Source organism: Heptranchias perlo, chromosome 1 (assembly GCF_035084215.1).
Source record: "Heptranchias perlo isolate sHepPer1 chromosome 1, sHepPer1.hap1, whole genome shotgun sequence".
Taxonomy (NCBI): Eukaryota; Metazoa; Chordata; class Chondrichthyes; order Hexanchiformes; family Hexanchidae; genus Heptranchias; species Heptranchias perlo.
The window spans coordinates 50,595,592-50,618,386 of record NC_090325.1 but is presented as its reverse complement, the minus strand read 5'-3'; the positions used below and the strand labels follow the sequence as shown (position 1 = coordinate 50,618,386).

At 48.0% G+C, this 22,795-nt stretch overlaps 1 protein-coding gene and 1 non-coding gene across 3 annotated transcripts in view; both read right to left on the bottom strand.

The window, feature by feature from the left end:
- The window catches only part of LOC137322000 (tropomyosin alpha-4 chain-like), a 93,241-nt gene that overhangs the window by 57,782 nt on the left and 12,664 nt on the right, over positions 1–22,795 (bottom strand). The window lies entirely within an intron of this gene.
- On the bottom strand, positions 3,047–3,200 carry LOC137331299 (5.8S ribosomal RNA). Its single transcript, XR_010965421.1, has one exon. It is a non-coding gene; the product is annotated as a 5.8S ribosomal RNA (ribosomal RNA).

Here is a 22,795-nt window from a genome sequence, read left to right as displayed (position 1 = left end):
CTTAACAAGGATCTTAAAGAAGGTAGAGAGGCAGATATGATTATAAAGGGAATTACAGAACATGGGACCTAGGCAGCATAGCTGCCAGTGGTGGGGTGAAAGAGAGATATATAAGAGGCTGAAGTCAGAGGAATGGTTGTAACATAGGTGAAAATATGAAGAGAGGCTATGAGGTCAGAAGCTTTACTTAGGGTCTAAAAGGATGTTGATGTTGCAAACAGCCAAAGACAGTGACCACGATGGGGGTTGGAGTCAGTGGTGAGAGTGCAAAGGTTGGGGCGGGGCCAAAGACAACAGCTTCAGTTTTCCCAATGTTTAAATTGTGACTCATCCAAAACTGAATGTCAGACAAGCAGTTTGATAGTACAGAGCCATAGGGGGAAGTTAGACAAATACATGATCAAAAAGGTAGATTTTGAGGAGACTTATGAAGTTGAAGCAAGAAGGATAGAAGAGTGCAGAACTATGATGGCAAAGGGGGGAGGACACAGAAGAGCACAGAGTGCAAGCAGAGGAAGGTTATTGTTCTCAGAATAGGGACAACACTGTCAAAACCACTTTATTTTTAATGCACCTCTGTGAAGTGCTTTGGGAATTTTTTCTACATTAAAGACAATACATAAATGCAAGTTGTTTATCCCTAGTTGCCCTAAGAAGTTGATGGTGGGCTGCCTTCCTGCTATTGCTTTATTATTTACAACAAAGTGGCTTACTAGGCCAGTCCAAAGGGTATGCTGGTGCTCAACCACAAATTACCAGATTTGTTGAATTCAATTTCATATCTGGTAAGAGATAAGAGCCAATACCATAACCACTCACTACTATACTCCCTTGTAGAGTTAGGGTCAAATGAGCTATAGAGAGATTTGTAAATGTGGATGGATGTTTTAAAATCAATGCGTTGGAGGATAGGGAGCCAGTGAAGGTCAGTGAGAACTGGGCTGATGGGTGGGCAGATATATGGGGGGTGATTTTAGGTGGCAATTGCAGGGGCGGGGGGAGCTCCAAAAATCGCGGAAATCCCGTTCGTGTTCAGAAGCCGGCTCCAACCCAGCATTTAAAGCCAGCGGGATAACAGTTAAAGAGCCAAATGTACCTCATTGAGGTACTTAAGGCACTTTACCTGTGGCAGATGAAGGGATTAGAAAGATTTTTAACTTATCTGGGCGGCTTGCCCACCGCTTCTGATTCACGTCTGGTGAAACCAGGTGTGAAGGGCCGGATCAGGGAAAAAGAAACTAAATAAATTAAATAAAAAACCATGCAAGGAAGTGAAAACACTAAATAAACCTACCTTTGAAACCTGCTCAGATGTCCGATGTCTCCTGCTCCGATGTCCCCCTCCTCACCCCCCCGATGTCCCCCCAATCTTCCCCTCTCCACCCCCGATCTTCCATACTCCCCCCCCCCATCCCGGTCTTCTGTTCCAGCGCCAGATGATGTCTCACTCTCTCTCTTTCTCGGCCCCCCCCCCACCCCGCGTTGCAGCTCCTGATGGCAGCCAGTCTGTCAATCAGGCTGGCTGCCGAGCGCAAAACCCGGAGAGGATGTTAATCATCATCAATCAATGTGCGATTGCGTTGGAAACGGTAAGTTTGGTTCATGCGGATTTGCCACGCGCCCAATCGCCCCCCCCCCCCACCCCCGCTGCCATCCCGCCTCCCCGCTAATATTGGGGCCATGATGAGGGCAGCAGAGTCCTGGTTATGTTGGAGTTTGCGCAGGGTGGAGCATAGAAGACTGGCTAGGCAGGGGTTACTGGATAATGATCAGCAACGGGAACCCTCGCTGAATTCCCCCTCCTTCCCCAGGAATGCTGAGGCCAATTGTTTTAGTTCCTTTTGCCATCATAACTATAAGCCGGTCACTTGGAGGTATACAAGGGTAGCTTAGGGTGATCAATTTTTAATTTCCCCCTCCCACAGGAAAATACCTGCAGGCCTCTGTTTGGCAATTCCCCCCCCCCCCCCACCCAGTGAAATGCCTGAGGAACTCAGTGTCAGAAATCACAGACTTGAATGCCCTTCCTATGCCCATGACACAGTACACTGGCATTCCAATGTATTCTGACACTCTCCCAATGACACGTGTAATAAAGGCATGGTGTGATTGCTAAAACCATCCTTATGTAGGGAGGCACCCTGAGACACTCAGTGATTGCGCTACTTAACAAGCTAATGAGCAAAATATTTCAATGACATTTTTCTCTCTTCTGGAATACATAAGAATGGGTATATTTGGCATTACTGATAGCATTATATCTAGGGGTTAGTGTGGGAAGAGCAAACATTTACATTAAACATTTTTTCACAGTCCCAATGGAAATGTCACATCTGGTGAAGGAAGATATTGAGACCAGAAGTGGGGCTGTATTATTGAGATAATCACTTTGTGCAACAATAAAGAAAGACTTACATTTATGTATTGTCTCATCATATCTTAGAAAAATGTTAAAGTGCTTCATGCAAGGAGTTACTCTGAAATGCTGCAGCTGTCATTTAAGCAAACACAGCAGCAAGATCTCACAAATAGCAATGAGATGAATGACAAGTTAATCTATTTTCTGTCATGCTGGTTGAGGGAGGAACATATATATATATAGTCATATATAAGCACTATTTACACCTATCAATAACATGTAATAAGAAAAGGTCATAGTACAACCTGTTTAAATCTGTAAACTGGTATTACATTTGACTCTGAAGAAACTACAAAGCTGTAAATTTGCTGCTGGGATGGAGGGCACTGGGCTATATTAACCCAATAAGTACCACTGTCTCCAGAATAATCCATAGCTGATCCAAGCTTTGAACTCCACATACAAAACCGCTTCCCAATCTCCTATCCATTTATTTTGTGATTCTGGGCCAAAACATTCCCCAATTATTAGTGCTTTTATTGTTTATCACTGTGATTGTTATTGGTTTTGTATAAGTTCATCATTTTTCACACTCCAACCTCTCATAAAAATTCGCATTTGATATTCTATCTTAATTCCGCACTTTAGGTGCTAATGTCAGAATCAGATTTCTGGTGTGCTGGTGTCAGAAATATAAAATAAAACTGCATAGGGAGGAACCCGGCGCCGCAAAGTGCATTCAAAATGTTGATGATCAATGTGTCCTGCAATTCATATTAATTCTCGCAGCTAGCTGCATTCTTCATCGACGCACGAGCCGAGTGATCCACTGCTAAGAGTTGTATGTTTTGTTTTTGGCTTGGTGTTTCCCCTGAGGGCCAAACCTGGACCGCCCAATGCTCCCCTCTTGCAAGAAAGGGGAGCCCCAGCCTGGCATGGTCCAACATCACGTAAGCTTCATCAGGTTGACATCAATGTAAGTGGCATGACTTCCAAGAAATAGCTCCTACCACTGGTATAAAGTTCACTTTTAACCTTACTTTCTTTAAGTGAGTGTTGTAAGCTTCCCACTCCACACATGCTGTGGGTGCATTGCAATGATAGTAGGGGATGATTTCCTCTGTGCTTATTTGTGGCAAAATTGTAAATACATTCTATATAAATAGATTTATTATTTCACTATTCATAGTGCATAAGGGAAATCTTCAGATTTGGCAGCTGTGGACTGATTAAATGGGCTGAGGTATAAATTGGTTCCCTTTTTGTAAGCAGCTTCCACTGATTCGATTGTACAGTCTGTTGGCCAAGTCATTGGGTATTAATTAGGATTCAACGGTACTGACATTTCTAGCATGCCATTGAAAACAATGGAAATTCCAGACCGGCTTAACTGGGTCAAGATAGAAAGGGTTAGTGCCTGATATTCTCATCTAATGTCTGGTTATTTATCTTGGGACAGTGTTTCATTCAGCTGCACTGTGGAACTGCATCTTTGCTTCAGCGTGAGCTGCGTATCTAGCAGCTTGGAGAAACTTTACAATACACCTTTCTGAACACATGAACTACGTTTACTAAGTCTGGTAAGTCTTCATGTCAAGTAGCATGATGAGAGAAGTTCCACTCTCCCCCTCCCCATGTCAATTTTCTCTCCTGAAGGCATCCAATGCCTCTGGGTTTGGGAGGCTTCCCAATCCAGACCAGAATCCATGGACCTTGCTAGAAAGTGTGTGTATCTCATTGAATAGCCAATCTATAAATGCTGTGGTCAAATGGGACAAGATGGATACGATCATATCTGACATTAGATCCGCGTTATCCTGGGCAGGTGAGGGCGGGATAAGACCTCACCGTATTTCATCCACTGCAGGTTAGATGCTCTTATCAAGTTTTCATTGTGCTTAAAAGAATGTTATGTGCAGGAATGATAATCAATAAAATGAACAACTTGTGTACTGGAGAGACTGTCAAGATAGGGACCTACCTATATGTCACACTTTGATACTCTGTGCTAGGAAACAGATCAGTAAATGAAAGCCTGGCACACACTGTAAGAGGAAATGATTCATGTTCATAGGTGATGACTCACTAAATTTAATTATATTATATTAGGTTGCTGCTTCAGTACTTGTAGTAATTTTCCTTAGTGAAATGAAAACCTACACAATAAGTTAGTCATTGTAACTGAATAATATTAAAGCTGACATTAATAGCCACTCCTGCCATTCCTTTCCTCATAACTGCCACTTCCAATGATTCCTATTTTTAATAAGAGATGGGGACAGCGGTGGTCCTTGTCTTACACTGTTGTTCAAGATGTCAGGATACTCCTCTCTCTATCAGAGTAAGAGCAAGACAAGAGGTTGGAACAGGCAGAGAAAGGATTTGAGGATGATAGGGAGTGGACAGGAAGTGATTTGAAGTGGACATCAAGCAGGTGGAGGGGAAGGGATTGAGGCTGATATGGGGCAGACAGGAATGGAGGAAGGGGTTGAGGCTGATATGGGGCAGACAGGAATGGAGGAAGGGGTTGAGGCTGATATGGGGCAGACAGGAATGGAGGAAGGGGTTGAGGCTGATATGGGGCAGACAGGAATGGAGGAAGGGATTGAGGCTGATATGGGGCAGACAGGAATGGAGGAAGGGGTTGAGGCTGATATGGTGCAGATAGGAATGGAGGAAGGAGTTAGTTTACAGTTTACTTGTACTTTATAGTAGGCAAGCAGGTGGGAGCAAGGCTGGGCTTCTTGTTCAGATCCAGCCAAAACCACTCCACCCTAGACATCAACTTTGTCTCTTCCCCGGCTACCTGTGCAGGCTGAACCCCCACAATGGTGCATAATCTCAACACCCTGCTAGACCCTAAGCTGAATTTCAAAATCCATATCCTATCCATCACCAAAATTGCCTATTTCTACTTCTACAACATGGCACATATCTTCCCTTAGCTCGTCACTACTGCCACTGAAATACCATTGACACCTTCATCACCTCAGTCTTCCATGCTCCACCCTACATAAACTTCAACCCACCCAAAACTCTGCCACCTGCATCCTATTCCACAGTAAATCCTGCTCCCCTATTACTCCTGTCCTTATCAACCTTCGTTGACTCTCCTTTGCAGCCCTTCCCCTCCCTCAGTTCCACATTGAGGGCAGAGCTTTCAGCTCTCCCGGCCATACACTTAATAGCTTTCATCCCTAAACTCATCTATCTTAAATCTTCTCTCTTCCCAAGTTCAGAAGCTTCCACAAAACGTACCTTTTTGACCATGTCTTCAATCATCTCTCTAATTCTTCTACGACTGTTTTTGCTTCTGTGGACTACTTGGGAATTTCTACATTAAAGGCGCTACATAAATGCTGTTATTGAATTTGGCAGATTTAATCCTCATAAATCGGATACACGGTCAAAAATAAGGAATTATACAGAACCTGGTTTATGCTACAAGTTATTGAATATCACTGATTGTATCACCACCATTTCCCTTTCTTCCAGGGCATATTCTTCCTAACCGGCAAATATCAAATTTGTACATGTATCTTAATAGATTATTTCCTGGCATAGTTTAATAATTACAGTGCCAAAACATAAAAAAAACCATAAGAGCCCTGATTTTTCCAGATCCACCGAAGTGCTCTAGTACAAGTTCTGTTCTTTTTGTGGATGTGCAGTCATAGAATCATAGAAATGTACGGCACAGAAGGAGGCCATTCGGCCCATTGTGTCTGTGCCGGCCGAAAAAGAGCCATCCAGCCTAATCCTATTTTCCAGCTCTTGGTCCGTAGTCTTGTAGGTTGTGACATTTCAAGTGCACATCCAAACATCTTTTAAATGTGATGAGTGTTTCTGCCTCTACCACCCTTCCAGGCAATGAGTTCCAGACACCCACCACCCTCTGGGTGAAAACATTTTTCCTCAGCTCCCCTCTAATCCTTCTACCAATTACTTTGGGCTCGAATTTAGCAGGCCTGCGGGTTCCCAGCGGGTGGTCCTCCGGGAGCGTGGTCAACACGCTCGGCGAAATTAGTGTGTTGCCCGCGCGATCGTAGCAGGCAACGCACTAATAGGAATCAATTACCTGCTCCTCCGGGGTCCACGCTGCTGGTCTGCGCGTCGGGCGGGCTGCGCATGCGCAGTACGATCTGTCAGCTGGAGGCTCTCTAGTTAAAGGGGCAGTCCTCCACTGACAGATGCTGCAACCAATGGAACAAATTACAGCATGGAGCAGCCCAGGGGGAAGGCTGCTCCCAGTTTAATGATGCCTCACCCCAGGTATCATCAGATGGGGTGAGGAGGAGGGGGAGGACACAGATCTTCCCCCCGGCGGGCGGGAGGAAGCGGCCTGCCTCTGCCACCAAGAAGGCCTGGCTCGAGGTGGCAGAGGGGGTCACCTGCGCCACCAACATATGGCCCACCTGCATACAGTGCAGGAGCCGCTGCAATGACCGCAGTAGGTCAGCCACAGTGAGAACACGAAGTCTTTCCCCTACACTCCGTCTGCTACAACACTGCCCCCACCCCACATCTCCTTCGGCACCGCCAACACTACTCTGTCACATCACCCTTCATACCCACTCAAACCCCATCCTCATCTTACCTCCACCTACTCACCTCGCCAGTACTCATCCTGCCACTAACACACAACCCAATCCTCATACAATCTCATTGCTCCAGCCCATACTCACCCTCTCGTGCATCTCCCTCACGGCCAGCCTCACTCAACCTGCCACCACCTGTGCTGCAGCCACAGGGCATGCATCGCATATGTGCAGTAGGCAGCGTAAGGCAAACGTGTCGTGAGCATGAAGGGGGTGCACAAGGGTGTCTGACGGTTTGTCCTGGGTGTTACCTATATTGAATTTCAGAGCAACAAACAGCACACATTATATTGACACCACCACTGCCATGTCTCCGCGAATCCTGTCCGTTGTGTCCAATAATGCCCGCTCCTGGGTATCACTATGAGGACCCACCACTGATGCCACCCATCGTGTTACTGCAGAGTAGGTGCAGGTGTATTTGCAGGGCTCTTCCGCGCAGACGACTGAGAGACATCGGCGGTGTAGCCGGCTGCACCCTGGAAGGATGCGGAGGAGAAGTTGTGGAGGGCAGTGGTGACTTTGACAGCGACAGGTAAGCAGCTGGTGCTGGGGACAGCCAGGAGCAGCTCGGCATGAAAGAGCGTGCAGATCTCCACGACTACACGTCGAGCGAATCTGCGCCTCCGTGTGCACTGCTGCTCGGAGAGGTCCGGGGAGCTGCGCCTCGGTCTGTGGATCCTGTGGCGAGGGTAGTGCCCTCTGCGATGCGTCTCTCTCTGCGGTAGCCCTCCCTCCTGCTGTGCAGGTGGGCGTGCAACAACACCGTGTTGGGGGGCTCCACGTCTTTGCGGCGGACGGCGTGGACTGCGAGGCTGCTGGGGCTGGTCATGCTGTTCGTCCTCCGAGGGTGTCCACGCACCACCCAACTGGCAGGTGTTGGTCTGAGGGGTTGTGCAGGGTAGGTGGGTGGTTCCTCGGACTGGGGCTGCGGTTTCGTGTCGGTCTGTCCTCCGGCTTGGCGGGGGGTGGTGGAGGGCAGGGGTTGCCCTATGTGACGCGGTGGCCTCCTGCGTGGGTGAGGGCTCTCCCCCGTGGAGTGCACCTTGGCACCTGCCACAGGCTGCTGGCTGCAACACGCCTGGTTGGAGAGAGACTGTTTCCCCCAGTGTGGGAAACTCACTGCCTTGAACCTAAAATCCCACACTTCCTCTTTTGACAGCTGCTTCAGCTCATTAACTGACCTCAACAAGCAAGGTAAGTACTCTCAAGTGGAACCCCGCTGGCTTTAATTGCCTGCGGGATTCCCACCAGCGGGGCTTGCGCACGCAGCCCCGCACGTCAGCGCGGTACCCGGAAGTGGCCGGGATTTCGGCGCGATCCGGTCACGTGACCGGATATCGGGATTTTCGGGGCCCCCCCGCAGGTAACCCGACGCGAAAATCGAGCCCTTTAAATCTATGCTCCCTGGTTATTGAACGCTCTGCTAAGGGAAATAGGTCATTCCTACCCATTCTATCTAGGCCCCTCATCATTTTATGCACCTCAATTAAATCTCCCCTCAGCCTCCTCTGTTCCAAAGAAAACAACCCCAGCCTATCCAATCTTTCCTCATAGCTAAAATTCTCCAGTCCTGGCAACATCTTGTAAATCTCCTCTGAACCTCTCTAATGCAATCACATCTTTCCTGTATGTAGTGACCAGAACTGTACGCAGTACTCAAGCTGTGGCCTAACTGGTGTTTTTTGCAGTTCTAACATAACCTCCCTGCTCTTATACTCTATGCCTCGGCTAATAAAGGAAAGTATCCTGTATGTCTTCTTAACCACCTTATCTACCTGTCCTGCTACCTTTAGGGATCTGTGGACATACACTCCAAGGTCCCTTTATTCCTCTACACCTCTCAGTATCCTCCCATTTATTGTGTATTCCCTTGCCTTGTTTGCCCTCCCCAAATGCATTACCTTGCATTTCTCCGGATTGAATTCCATTTGCCACTTTTCTGCCCACCTGACCAGTCCATTGATATCTTCCTACAGTCTACAGCTTTCCTCCTCACTATCAACCCCATGGCCAACTTTTGAATCATGTACAAACTTCTTAATTATGCCCTCTACATTTAAGTCTAAAATCATTAATATATACCACAAAAAGCAAGGGACCTAGTACTGACTCCTGCGAAACCCCACTGGAAACAGCCTTCCAGTCACAAAAACACCCGTCAACCGTTACCATTTGCTTCCTGCCACTGAGCCAATTTTGGATCCAAATTGGCACTTTCCCTTGGATCCTATGGGTTTTTACTTTCCTGACCAGTCTGCCATGTGGGACCTTGTTAAAAGCCTCGCTAAAATCTATGTAGACTATATCAAATATGCTACCCTCATCGACCCTCCTTGTTACCTCCTCAAAAAATTCAATCAAGTTAGTCAGATCTTCCCTTAACAAATCCATTCTGACTGTCCTTGATTAATCTGTGCCTTTCTAAATGACAATTAATACTGTCCCTCAGAATCATTTCCAATAATTTGCCTGCCCCCGAGGTTAGGCTGACTCGCCTGAAGTTACTCAGTCTATCCCTCTCTCCCTTTTTAAACAACGGTACAACATTAGTCATCCTCCAGTCCTCCGGCACCATACCTGTAGCCAGCGAGGATTGGAAAATGATGGTCAGAGCCTCCATTATTTCCTCTCTTGCTTCTCTTAACAGCCTGGGATACATTTCATCTGGGCCTGGCGATTTATCTACTTTCAAAAAAGCTAATTCCCTTAATATTTCCTCCCTTACTTTGTTTATCCCATCCAATATTTCACACTCCTCCTCCTTAACTACAATGTCTGCATCGTCCCCCTCTTTTGAAGTACTTTGTCTATTGCCACTAATGCTATGAAATCCGCCTGCAGTATTAATAGGATGGAGCACCAGCACATTACAGAACCACTTCTGCCAGATACGGCTATATATTAAAAGTCATGTGTATAGCATGCACTTTCTTGAGTTACCCATGGCTCAGTGGTGAGTTAGCTGTGGCTCAGCAGTGGCATTCTTGCCTCTGAGTCAGAAGGTTATGAGCTCAAGTCCCATTTTAGGACAAAATCTAGGCTAATACTTCAGTGCAGTACTGAGGGAGTGTGCTGAGGTGCCGTCTTTCAGATAAGACGTTAAATCAAGGCCCCGTATCCCCTCTCAGGTAGACGTAAAAGATCCCATATCACTATTTCAAAGCAGAGCTGGGGAGTTCTACCTGGTGCCCTGGCCGACATTTATCCCTCAACCAACACCTAAAACAAATTATCTGGTCATTATCTCATTGCTGTTTGTGGGACCTTGCAGTGCGCAAATTGACTGCTGCGTTTCCTACATTACAACAATGACTACACTTCAAAAGTACTTCATTGGCTGTAAATCACTTTGGGACATCCTGAGGTCGTGAAAGGCACTATATAAATCCAAGTTCTTTCTTTCCTGTACCTGTAACACACAATTCCTGTCACACTTACCTGTTTGTGTAATACTTCCTGTAATATTTCTGTGTCACTGTTAACTATAATCAAATTTATTGTAACCTAGGCAAATTTATTTTAGAAACACCTGACAGGGTAATTCTTCCCACAATTGATTCTAAATCCTCGACTCCACTTTCTCAAGAGGTGAATGAGTTTATCGGAATGCTGATGTCTCCTTCTCGCCCATCACAACAGTCAAATGACCTAGCTGAAGTTTGAAATAGGTACTTCCTAAGGGAAACATAACAGTAAAGGTCAGCCTGGACAGGGATTCAAACTTGCATTTTCAAGTCATGAGGCCGTAGAGTGGATTTTGCTGACCTTTGCCACCACCTCCCCCTCCCCCGCCCACCATTGAATGCCCAGTACTCAGTCTCAAAAGTCAGGAAAGGGAGGGGTGGGGGAGATAGATCGCCGAAGATCTATGGAGGTCCCAGAGGCAAGCCAAAGGCGTCCCAATAGGGCCACATAAAAATGCTGTAGCACCCCACCCTCCCTCAGGATATTCCGATGGAATTGGGACCTTCTAGCTGCCAATCTTCATCACAGGAATATCCACCCTCATTTTGTTAATACTATATTGGAAAATCCCCAATGGTTTAATGGGTAAATAGTGATTGAAGACAAGAAGAGATTTGGCTGTTTGGGCGAGGGTGCCAGGCACGATTGGAACAAGATGTCAGCCCCTTCACAAGAGAAGGGGATAGGAAGAAAAGAAATAGTGAAGAAAAGTTGACAAGAAAACAAAAATCAATTAAAACATTTTTTATAAATAGTTCAAGTGGTCAGATTGAATTGGTAATTCTGTCCAGGTCATTTTGTGACAAGAAGAATGATTTAAAATTGAAGTTTAAAATCTATGATAAAATGGAGGTTGGGTAGCATGGACAGTGCTTAGATACCACAGGAAAAACAAAAATTAGAGAGATAACTAACTAGGGTTACGGTCAGATACCTCAAGGTTCAGGAAGGAGCATGGGAAAAGGTCACCCAGACACCCACTGGGCCACAAGGAGTACATTCCTTATATAGAACTAGGGAAAAATAGAAACATTTAATAGTCTCAAAAAAAATGGAATGGAGAGGGGCAGTAAGTTTATTTTTGTAGTAAGCTGTGCTTTGGGGTTGCTGTTGACTTCAGGTGATGGGGTATATCAATTCTTCCACTAAAAGTTATTTTATTTATTTGCTTTAGTTACAGAATATTCTGGTGAATACAGCTGTGAGTTAACTGAGAGATCTGACAGTCTGACATTAAATGCCTGCTGAATGTAATTGTCTGATGGTACTCGTCTGTTTGTACATGTTACTGTATATATGCCTGTGCAAGCAATTTTGGACATTTAAGGGTTTTTTCTGCTCCACAAAATCAGAAATCTGATATATCCAGGCCAGAGCGGGCTCATCCGCCTTACATATTTTAGGCGGGCCCCTACACCACTTATGGGTGAACCTTGGCTGCTCACTAAGGAGAGGGCAGGAAAAGCCATCAGCTAAGAGTTTAAACTTTGTGCTGAATGACTTTTGGTGCCAGCGTTTGTATGGTTGTATAGGCTGGAACCCCACGTGGACCCCACTCCAGCGACCTGTACGCCAAGTTCATCCCAGGTTGCTAGGCAGTAAGGAGGTCAAGCTGAAATCCTCTCCCTCAACCCTTCCACCCCGCCCCCCCCCCCCCCCCGCCCCGTTCCTTCATTATTGTTGGGAAAATATCCTAGAATTCCCTACTTAACACAATTGTAGGAGTACCATCACAAGGACTGCAGCGGTTCAAGGAGATGGCCTACCGTCACCTTCTCAGGGCAGCTAGGGATGGCCAATAAATGCAGCCCTGCCAGCATTGCCCACATCGCGACAACATTTCCTCTGACATCATGGGCTATGTTTTGGGCAGGCAGAAGTTCTGCCCTCCCCAAGCCATGTCAGGAATTGTTGGCCTAGTCTATTCATGGTGAAGACTTGAGGGGAATTATAACTCTGTGGTGGGAAGCCATTTGGATGCGTGGGCTGCCCACCTGGGAGCTGCATTGCAAGGCCCAACCCATGTTAATGGCCGCGCCTCACCAATCACCTGCCGTCCAGCTGCCTGCCCAAAACCGACGTCCAGAAGCAGTTTGCCAGCTATGGGTCTATGAAAATTGGGCGACCCAGATATCATCAGGCTGGCAGTCAGCTAAGCGGCGGGAGAGGTTAGGAGGCTTTCACAGGTAGAAGAGGGACGTCCGGAGTGGCAACGGCCCAAACTTTCTTTGTAGAGCTCAGAGGGAACCATTTTAATGCTAGTTAGCATACTGGCAAGAAAGGGAAGTTGAGTGGCCAGCCACTTAGTGGAAATAGGATCAAGGGAGCAATATGAACTTAGAGAAGGTATGGGGTTAGATGGGAAAGAAACTAGAGAAGGACGTTCAGGGCTAGGGTGTGGTGGAGGGGGAGTGGGCTGGGATGAAGTTTGACTTGGTGGGCGTGGAAGGAGGGAAGCAGCACAGACAGCTGAATGGATGGCCTCTCTCTTGGTAACCAAGAAATCCATGAGCTCCCCTCACTTGTCGTTAGAGTTGAGGGTGGAGGGGACAGGAGAGATGGGTTTTAAAAAACTGTTGATAGTGGGGAAAGGACGCCGGGGATTATCTTTTCCCTCCAAGATGATCTTGGAGTAGTGGACAGTTTTGGCAGAGGACAGTGAGGCCTGGTGGAGCTTGATGCAGTCCAGCCAAATCTGACAGTGGATGGCTGAGCCAGTTGTGTACTAGATACGCTCAGGTTTGCATTCTTTGGATTTGAGGGAATGAAGGTGGGAGTGGTATAAGATAGGATTTCCTTGTGCAGTGATCCTTTATATATCAAATTACTGTTGTATAACCTTTGAATGAGCAAGCAGGTTAGTGTAACACCAGTTTTTAAATGACTAAAGACGCTGGACATAGTATCATACTATCATAGTAGTATAGCAGGTAAAGCACAGGAGGAGGCTATTTGGCCCATTGCGCCTGTGCTGGCTCTTTGAAATAGCTATCCAATTAGACCCATTCCCCCTGTTCTTTCCCCATAGCCCAGTAATTTTTTTCCTTTCAAGTATTTATTCAATTCCCATTTGAAAGTTATTATTAAATCGGTTTCCACCACCCTTTCAGGCAGTGCATTCCAGATCATAACAACTCGCTGTGTAAAAAAATGTTTCCTCGTGTCGTCTCTGGCTCTTTTGCCGATCACCTTAAGATCTGTGTTCTTTGGCTACCGACCCTTCTGCCATTGGAAACAGTTTCTCCTTATCACAGCTCCTCTGTCAAAACTAATCATGATTGTGAACACCTCTATCAAATCTCCCCTTAACCTTCTCTCTTCTAAGGAGAAAAACCCCAGCTTCTCCAGTCTCTCCACATAGCTGAAGTCCTTCATCCCTGGTACCATTCTAGTAAATCTCTTCTGCACCCTCTCTAAGGCCTTGACATCCTTCCTAAAGTGTGGTGCCTAGAATTGAACACAATATTCCAGCTGAGGCCTAACCAGTGTTTTATAAAAGTTTATCATAAATTCCTTGTTTTTGAACTCTATGCCTCTATTAATAAAGATGATGTGGAGATGCCGGTGATGGACTGGGGTGGACAAATGTAAGGAATCTTACAACACCAGGTTATAGTCCAACAAATTTATTTTAAAATCACAAGCTTTCGGAGATTATCCCCTTCGTCAGGTGAATGAGTGAAAAGGTTCTCAAATCGCATATCTTATACTAGGCTGGGACAGCATCACACCAATCAAAAGGTGTCGTTGTTATTCAAACAGGCCAGTCACGGAGAACAGCACGTCCCAGTACACTGGATATACATTGTGTCAATTACACAGACAGACAGAAAGAAACCCAAATGGCAGAGAGAGAGAGAGGGAATATTAAAAACATAATTTTTTTTTTAACTGGAAGACCGTGGGGGGGGGGGGGGGGGTGGAGAGGGGAAGATCGGGGGGGGAAGAGGGGAAGATCGGGGGGGAGAGGGGAATATGGGGAGGGAGAGGGGAAGATCGGGGGGGGTGGGGGAAGATTGATGGGGAGAGGGAAGATTGATGGGGAGAGGGGAAGATCGGGGGGGTGGGGGAAGATTGATGGGGAGAGGGGAAGATTGGAGGGGGGAGAGAGGAAGATTGGAGGGGGGAGAGAGGAAGATCGGGGGGAAGAGGGGAAGGTCGGAGGGAAGAGGGGAAGGTCGGAGGGGAGAGGGGAAGGTCGGGGGGGAGAGGGGAAGGTCGGGGGGGAGAGGGGAAGGTCGGGGGGGAGAGGGGAAGGTCGGGGGGGAGAGGGGAAGGTCGGGGGGGAGAGGGGAAGGTCGGGGGGGAGAGGGGAAGGTCGGGGGGGAGAGGGGAAGGTCGGGGGGGAGAGAGGAAGGTCGGGGGGGAGAGAGGAAGGTCGGGGGGGAGAGAGGAAGGTCGGGGGGGAGAGAGGAAGGTCGGGGGGGAGAGAGGAAGGTCGGGGGGGAGAGAGGAAGGTCGGGGGGGAGAGAGGAAGGTCGGGGGGGAGAGAGGAAGGTCGGGGGGGAGAGAGGAAGGTCGGGGGGGAGAGAGGAAGGTCGGGGGGGAGAGAGGAAGGTCGGGGGGGAGAGAGGAAGGTCGGGGGGGAGAGAGGAAGGTCGGGGGGGAGAGAGGAAGGTCGGGGGGGAGAGAGGAAGGTCGGGGGGGAGAGAGGAAGGTCGGGGGGGAGAGAGGAAGGTCGGGGGGGAGAGAGGAAGGTCGGGGGGGAGAGAGGAAGGTCGGGGGGGAGAGAGGAAGGTCGGGGGGGAGAGAGGAAGGTCGGGGGGGAGAGAGGAAGGTCGGGGGGGAGAGAGGAAGGTCGGGGGGGAGAGAGGAAGGTCGGGGGGGAGAGAGGAAGGTCGGGGGGGAGAGAGGAAGGTCGGGGGGGAGAGAGGAAGGTCGGGGGGGAGAGAGGAAGGTCGGGGGGGAGAGAGGAAGGTCGGGGGGGAGAGAGGAAGGTCGGGGGGGAGAGAGGAAGGTCGGGGGGGAGAGAGGAAGGTCGGGGGGGAGAGAGGAAGGTCGGGGGGGAGAGAGGAAGGTCGGGGGGGAGAGAGGAAGGTCGGGGGGGAGAGAGGAAGGTCGGGGGGGAGAGAGGAAGGTCGGGGGGGAGAGAGGAAGGTCGGGGGGGAGAGAGGAAGGTCGGGGGGGAGAGAGGAAGGTCGGGGGGGAGAGAGGAAGGTCGGGGGGGAGAGAGGAAGGTCGGGGGGGAGAGAGGAAGGTCGGGGGGGAGAGAGGAAGGTCGGGGGGGAGAGAGGAAGGTCGGGGGGGAGAGAGGAAGGTCGGGGGGGAGAGAGGAAGGTCGGGGGGTGGGGAAGATTGTGGGGGAGAGGGGGGACATCGGACATCAGAGCAGGTTCAAAGGCAGGTGCATTTAGTGTTTTCACTTCATTGCATGGTTTTTTATTTAATTTATTTTGTTTCTTTTTCCCTGATCCGGCCCTTCACGCAAGGTTTCACCAGACGTGAATCAGAAGCGGTGGGCAAGCCGCCCAGATAAGTTAAAAATCTTTCCAATCCCTTAATCTGTCACAGGTAAAGTGCCTTAAGTACCTCAATGAGGTACATTTGGCTCTTTAACTGCCATCCCGCTGGCTTTAATTGCCGGCAGGACTTCCGTTTTCAGGTCACCCATGCACACACAGGTGGGTCCCTGGGAAACTCGGAAGCCAGTGGGTTGGAGCATATGCCTCCTAAAATCAACCCCAAAGTATTTGTTTAATTTCTCTGCCATTTCCTTATTCCCCATTATATATTCTCCCGTCTGTCTGTAAGGGACCCACATTTGCCTTCACCAGTCTTTTCCTTTTTACATACCTATAGAAGCTTTTACAGTCTGTTTTTATGTTTCTCGCTAATTTACTCTCATATTCTATTTTCCCTTTCTTTATCAATTTCTTGGTTCTTCTTTGCTGAATTCTAAAATGCTCCCAATCCTCAGGCTTACTACTTTATCTGGCAACTTTATGCCTCTTTCTTTGATTTAATACTATCTTTAATTTCTCTTGTTAGCCACGTTTGGACCACTTTTCCTGTTGGGTTTTTGTGCCTTAAAGGAATATATATTTGTTGCAAATTATGTGTCATTCTTTAAATGCTAGCCATGGCCTGTCTACTATCATACCTTTTAATGTAGATCGCCAATCAACCACAGCCTCGTACCTTTGTAGTTTCCTTTGTTTAGATTTAAGACCCTAATTTTGGATTGAACTACATCACTTTCAAACTTAATGAAGAATTCTATCATATTATGGTCACTCTTCCCTAAAGGTTCTATACAACAAGATTATTAATAAACCCTTTCTCATTGCACAATACTAGATCTAAAATAGCTTGTTCCCTAGTTGATTCCTCATCATACTGATCTAGAAAACCATCTCATATACATTCTAGGAATTCGTCCTCCCCTGTATTAGCGCTATTTTGGTTTGCCCAGTCTATATGTAGATTAAAGTCCCCCATGATTATTGTATTACCCTTGTTACATGCACTTCTAATTTCCTGCTTTATACCGTGCCCTACATTAACACTACTGTTTGATGGACTATAAACAAATTCCACCAATGTTTTCTGCCCCTTGCTGTTTCTTAGCTCCACCCAAACTGATTCTACATCTAGACCTTCTGAGCCAAGATCCTCTCTCACTATTGTACTGATCTCATCCTTTATTAACAGTGCTACCCCAACTCCTTTTCCTTTTTGCCTGTCCTTCCTAAATGTCGAATATCCTTGAATATTCAGTTCCCAGCCTAGGTCACCCTGCAGCCACGTCTCTGTAATGGCGATTAGATCATATCCATTTACTTCTATTTGTGCCATCAATTCATCTACCTTGTTGTGAATGCTGCTTGCATTCAGATAAAGTGCCTTTAATTTTGCCCTTTTAACATTTTTTCCTATTTTGACCTTATTTGCTGTTGGCCTTTGTTTCCGCTGCCTTCCAATTTCACTTTTTTTAATTCATTCATGGGATGTGGGCGTCACTGGCAAGGCCAGCATTTATTGCCCAACCCTAATAATGGGCAATAAATTCACTTACTACTTTTCTGCCTTCTTCTTCCAGCTTGGTTACTTTCACTTCTGAATCTCCTCTCAGGTTCCCATCCCCCTTCCAAGTTAGTTTAAACCCTCCCAAACAGCACTAGCAAACCTCCCTACAAGGATATTGGTCCCGGTCCTGTTGAGGTGCAACCCATCCGGCTTGTACAGGTCCCACCTCCCCCAGAACTGGTCCCAATGCCCCAGGAATCTAAAACCCTCCCTCCTGCACTATCTCTCCAGCCACGCATTCATCTGCTCCAACCTCCTATTTCTATACTCACTAGCGCATAGCACTAGGAGCAACCCAGAGATTACTACCCCTGAGGTCCTGCTTGTTAATCTCTTTCCTAACTCCTTAAACTCTGCCTACAGGACCTCATCCCTCTTTCTACCTATGTCGTTGGTACCGATATGGACCACGACCTCTGACTATTCACCCTCCCCCTCCCCAGAATGTTCTGCAGCCGCTCAATGACATCCTTGACCCTGGCACCAGGGAGGCAACATACCATCCTGGAATCATGTCTGCGGCTGCAGAAATGCCTGTCTGTTCCCCTAACTATAGAATCCCCTATCACTTTTGCTCTCCTGACCTTTCTCCTCTCCCCCCATACTGCTGGGCCACACATGTGCTATGGTCTTGGTTCTGGCTGCACTCCACAGAGGAACCCTCTCCCTATTATACTGCTTCTCCTCATTCTTCCTACCAAAATGCATCACTTCACACTTCTCTGCATTAAATTTCATCCGCCACGTGTCTGCCCATTTCGCCAGTCTGTCTATGTCCATCTGAAGCCTGTTACTATCCTCCACATTGTTTACTACATTTCGGAGTTTTGTGTTAACTGCAAACTTTGAAATTATACCCTTTATACCCAGGTCCAGGTCATTAATACATATCATAAGAGAGCAGCAGATTAGTTACATATAAATATATGTGTGGCATGAGTGTATTAGATAATAGTGTGTTTGTTAACATTGATTGTGTGCCTCGGTTTTCTAATACTAATTATGTGAATCAGTTTGCTAACACTGATATCATGGCTGGATTTGCTAATGTTTGCCTGGGTTTGCTATTACTCACCGTGCATCTGGATTTACTAACACAGTCAATGTGCCTCGGTTTGCTAACACTGTCAGTGTGCTTCGGTCAGTTAACACAGTCAATGTGCCTCGGTTTGCTAACACTGTCAGTGTGCTTCGGTCAGTTAACACTGACAGTGTGATTGGGTCTGTTAACACGGTCAGTGTGCCTGGGTCTGTTAACACGGTCAGTGTGCCTGGGTCTGTTAACACGGTCAGTGTGCCTGGGTCTGTTAACACGGTCAGTGTGCCTGGGTCTGTTAACACGGTCAGTGTGCCTGGGTCTGTTAACACGGTCAGTGTGCCTGGGTCTGTTAACACGGTCAGTGTGCCTGGGTCTGTTAACACGGTCAGTGTGCCTGGGTCTGTTAACACGGTCAGTGTGCCTGGGTCTGTTAACACGGTCAGTGTGCCTGGGTCTGTTAACACGGTCAGTGTGCCTGGGTCTGTTAACACGGTCAGTGTGCCTGGGTCTGTTAACACGGTCAGTGTGCCTGGGTCTGTTAACACGGTCAGTGTGCCTGGGTCTGTTAACACGGTCAGTGTGCCTGGGTCTGTTAACACGGTCAGTGTGCCTGGGTCTGTTAACACGGTCAGTGTGCCTGGGTCTGTTAACACGGTCAGTGTGCCTGGGTCTGTTAACACGGTCAGTGTGCCTGGGTCTGTTAACACGGTCAGTGTGCCTGGGTCTGTTAACACGGTCAGTGTGCCTGGGTCTGTTAACACGGTCAGTGTGCCTGGGTCTGTTAACACGGTCAGTGTGCCTGGGTCTGTTAACACGGTCAGTGTGCCTGGGTCTGTTAACACGGTCAGTGTGCCTGGGTCTGTTAACACGGTCAGTGTGCCTGGGTCTGTTAACACGGTCAGTGTGCCTGGGTCTGTTAACACGGTCAGTGTGCCTGGGTCTGTTAACACGGTCAGTGTGCCTGGGTCTGTTAACACGGTCAGTGTGCCTGGGTCTGCTAACACGGTCAGTGTGCCTGGGTCTGCTAACACTGTCAGTGTGCCTGGGTCTGTTAACACGGTCAGTGTGCCTGGGTTTGTTAACACGGTCAGTGTGCCTGGGTTTGTTAACACGGTCAGTGTGCCTGGGTTTGTTAACACGGTCAGTGTGCCTGGGTTTGTTAACACGGTCAGTGTGCCTGGGTTTGTTAACACGGTCAGTGTGCCTGGGTTTGTTAACACGGTCAGTGTGCCTGGGTTTGTTAACACGGTCAGTGTGCCTGGGTTTGTTAACACGGTCAGTGTGCCTGGGTTTGTTAACACGGTCAGTGTGCCTGGGTTTGTTAACACGGTCAGTGTGCCTGGGTTTGTTAACACGGTCAGTGTGCCTGGGTTTGTTAACACGGTCAGTGTGCCTGGGTTTGTTAACACGGTCAGTGTGCCTGGGTTTGTTAACACGGTCAGTGTGCCTGGGTTTGTTAACACGGTCAGTGTGCCTGGGTTTGCAACACTGTCAGTGTACCTGGGTTTGTTAACACGGTCAGTGTGCCTGGGTTTGCTAACACTGTCAGTGTGCCTGGGTTTGCTAACACTGTCAGTGTGCCTGGGTTTGCTAACACTGTCAGTGTGCCTGGGTTTGCTAACACTGTCAGTGTGCCTGGGTTTGCTAACACTGTCAGTGTGCCTGGGTTTGTTAACACTGTCAGTGTGCCTGGGTTTATTAACACTGTCAGTGTGCCTGGGTTTATTAACACTGTCAGTGTGCCTGGGTTTATTAACACTGTCAGTGTGCCTGGGTTTATTAACACTGTCAGTGTGCCTGGGTTTATTAACACTGTCAGTGTGCCTGGGTTTGCTAACACTGTCAGTGTGCCTGGGTTTGCTAACACTGTCAGTGTGCCTGGGTTTGCTAACACTGTCAGTGTGCCTGGGTTTGCTAACACTGTCAGTGTGCCTGGGTTTGCTAACACTGTCAGTGTGCCTGGGTTTGTTAACACAGTCAGTGTGTCTGGGTTTGCTAACACTGTCAGTGTGCCTGGGTTTGCTAACACTGTCAGTGTGCCTGGGTTTGCTAACACTGTCAGTGTGCCTGGGTTTATTAATACAGTCAGTGTGCCTGGGTTTGTTAACACTGTCAATGTGCCTGGGTTTGCTAACACTGTCAATGTGCCTGGGTTGGGTTTATTAATACAGTCAGTGTGCCTGGGTTTGTTAACACGGTCAGTGTGCCTGGGTTTGTTAACAGTGTCAGTGTGTCTGGGTTTGCTCACACTGTCAGTGTGCCTGGGTTTGTTAACACTGTCAGTGTGCCTGGGTTTGCTAACACTGTCAGTGTGCCCCAGTTTTGCTAACACTGTCAGTGTGCCTGGATTTGCTAACATTGTCAGTGTGCCTGGGTTTGCTAACACTGTCAGTGTGCCCCAGTTTTGCTAACACTGTCAGTGTGCCTGGGTTTGCTAACACTGTCAGTGTGCCTGGGTTTGCTAACACTGTCAGTGTGCCTGGGTTTGTTAACACAGTCAGTGTGTCTGGGTTTGCTAACACTGTCAGTGTGCCTGGGTTTGCTAACACTGTCAGTGTGCCTGGGTTTGCTAACACTGTCAGTGTGCCTGGGTTTATTAATACAGTCAGTGTGCCTGGGTTTGTTAACACTGTCAATGTGCCTGGGTTTGCTAACACTGTCAATGTGCCTGGGTTGGGTTTATTAATACAGTCAGTGTGCCTGGGTTTGTTAACACGGTCAGTGTGCCTGGGTTTGTTAACAGTGTCAGTGTGTCTGGGTTTGCTCACACTGTCAGTGTGCCTGGGTTTGTTAACACTGTCAGTGTGCCTGGGTTTGCTAACACTGTCAGTGTGCCCCAGTTTTGCTAACACTGTCAGTGTGCCTGGATTTGCTAACATTGTCAGTGTGCCTGGGTTTGCTAACACTGTCAGTGTGCCCCAGTTTTGCTAACACTGTCAGTGTGCCTGGATTTGCTAACATTGTCAGTATGCCTTTATTTCTTAACACAGAATCATAGAAACATAGAAAGTAGGAGCAGGAGTAGGCCATTCGGCCCTTTGAGCCTGCTCCACCATTCAATATGATCATGGCTGATCCTCCATCCCAATACCCTATTCCCGCTCTCTCCCCATAACCTTTGGTACCTCGTGTGTCTAGAAATCTATCTATCTCCTTCCTAAATATATTCAGTGACTTGGCCTCCACAGCCTTCTGTGGTAGAAAATTCCACAGGTTCACCACCCTCTGAGTAAAGAAATTTCTCCTCATCTCAATTCTAAATGCTCTACCCCGTATCCTGAGACTGTGACCCCTCGTTCCAGACCCCCCAGCCAGGGGAAACATCCTCCCTGCATCCAGTATGTCTAGCCCCGTCAGAATTTTATACATTTCAATTAGATACCCGTGTGCCTGGGTTTGTTAACACTGTCAGTGTGCCTGGGTTTGCTAACACTGTCAGTGTGCCTGGGTTTGTTAACACTGTCAGTGTGCCTGTGTTTGTTAACACTGTCAGTGTGCCTGGGTTTGCTAACACTGTCAGTGTGCCTGGGTTTATTAACACTGTCAGTGTGCCTGGGTTTGCTAACACTGTCAGTGTGCCTGGGTTTATTAACACTGTCAGTGTGCCTGGGTTTATTAACACTGTCAGTGTGCCTGGGTTTGCTAACACTGTCAGTGTGCCTGTGTTTGTTAACAGTGTCAGTGTGCCTGGGTGTGTTAACAGTGTCAGTGTGCCTGGGTGTGCTAACACTGTCAGTGTGCCTGGGTGTGCTAACACTGTCAGTGTGCCTGGGTGTGCTAACACTGTCAGTGTGCCTGGGTGTGCTAACACTGTCAGTGTGCCTGGGTGTGCTAACACTGTCAGTGTGCCTCGGTGTGCTAACACTGTCAGTGTGCCTCGGTGTGCTAACACTGTCAGTGTGCCTCGGTGTGCTAACACTGTCAGTGTGCCTCGGTGTGCTAACACTGTCAGTGTGCCTCGGTGTGCTAACACTGTCAGTGTGCCTCGGTGTGCTAACACTGTCAGTGTGCCTCGGTGTGCTAACACTGTCAGTGTGCCTCGGTGTGCTAACACTGTCAGTGTGCCTCGGTGTGCTAACACTGTCAGTGTGCCTCGGTGTGCTAACACTGTCAGTGTGCCTGGGTGTGCTAACACTGTCAGTGTGCCTGGGTGTGCTAACACTGTCAGTGTGCCTGGGTGTGCTAACACTGTCAGTGTGCCTCGGTGTGCTAACACTGTCAGTGTGCCTCGGTGTGCTAACACTGTCAGTGTGCCTCGGTGTGCTAACACTGTCAGTGTGCCTCGGTGTGCTAACACTGTCAGTG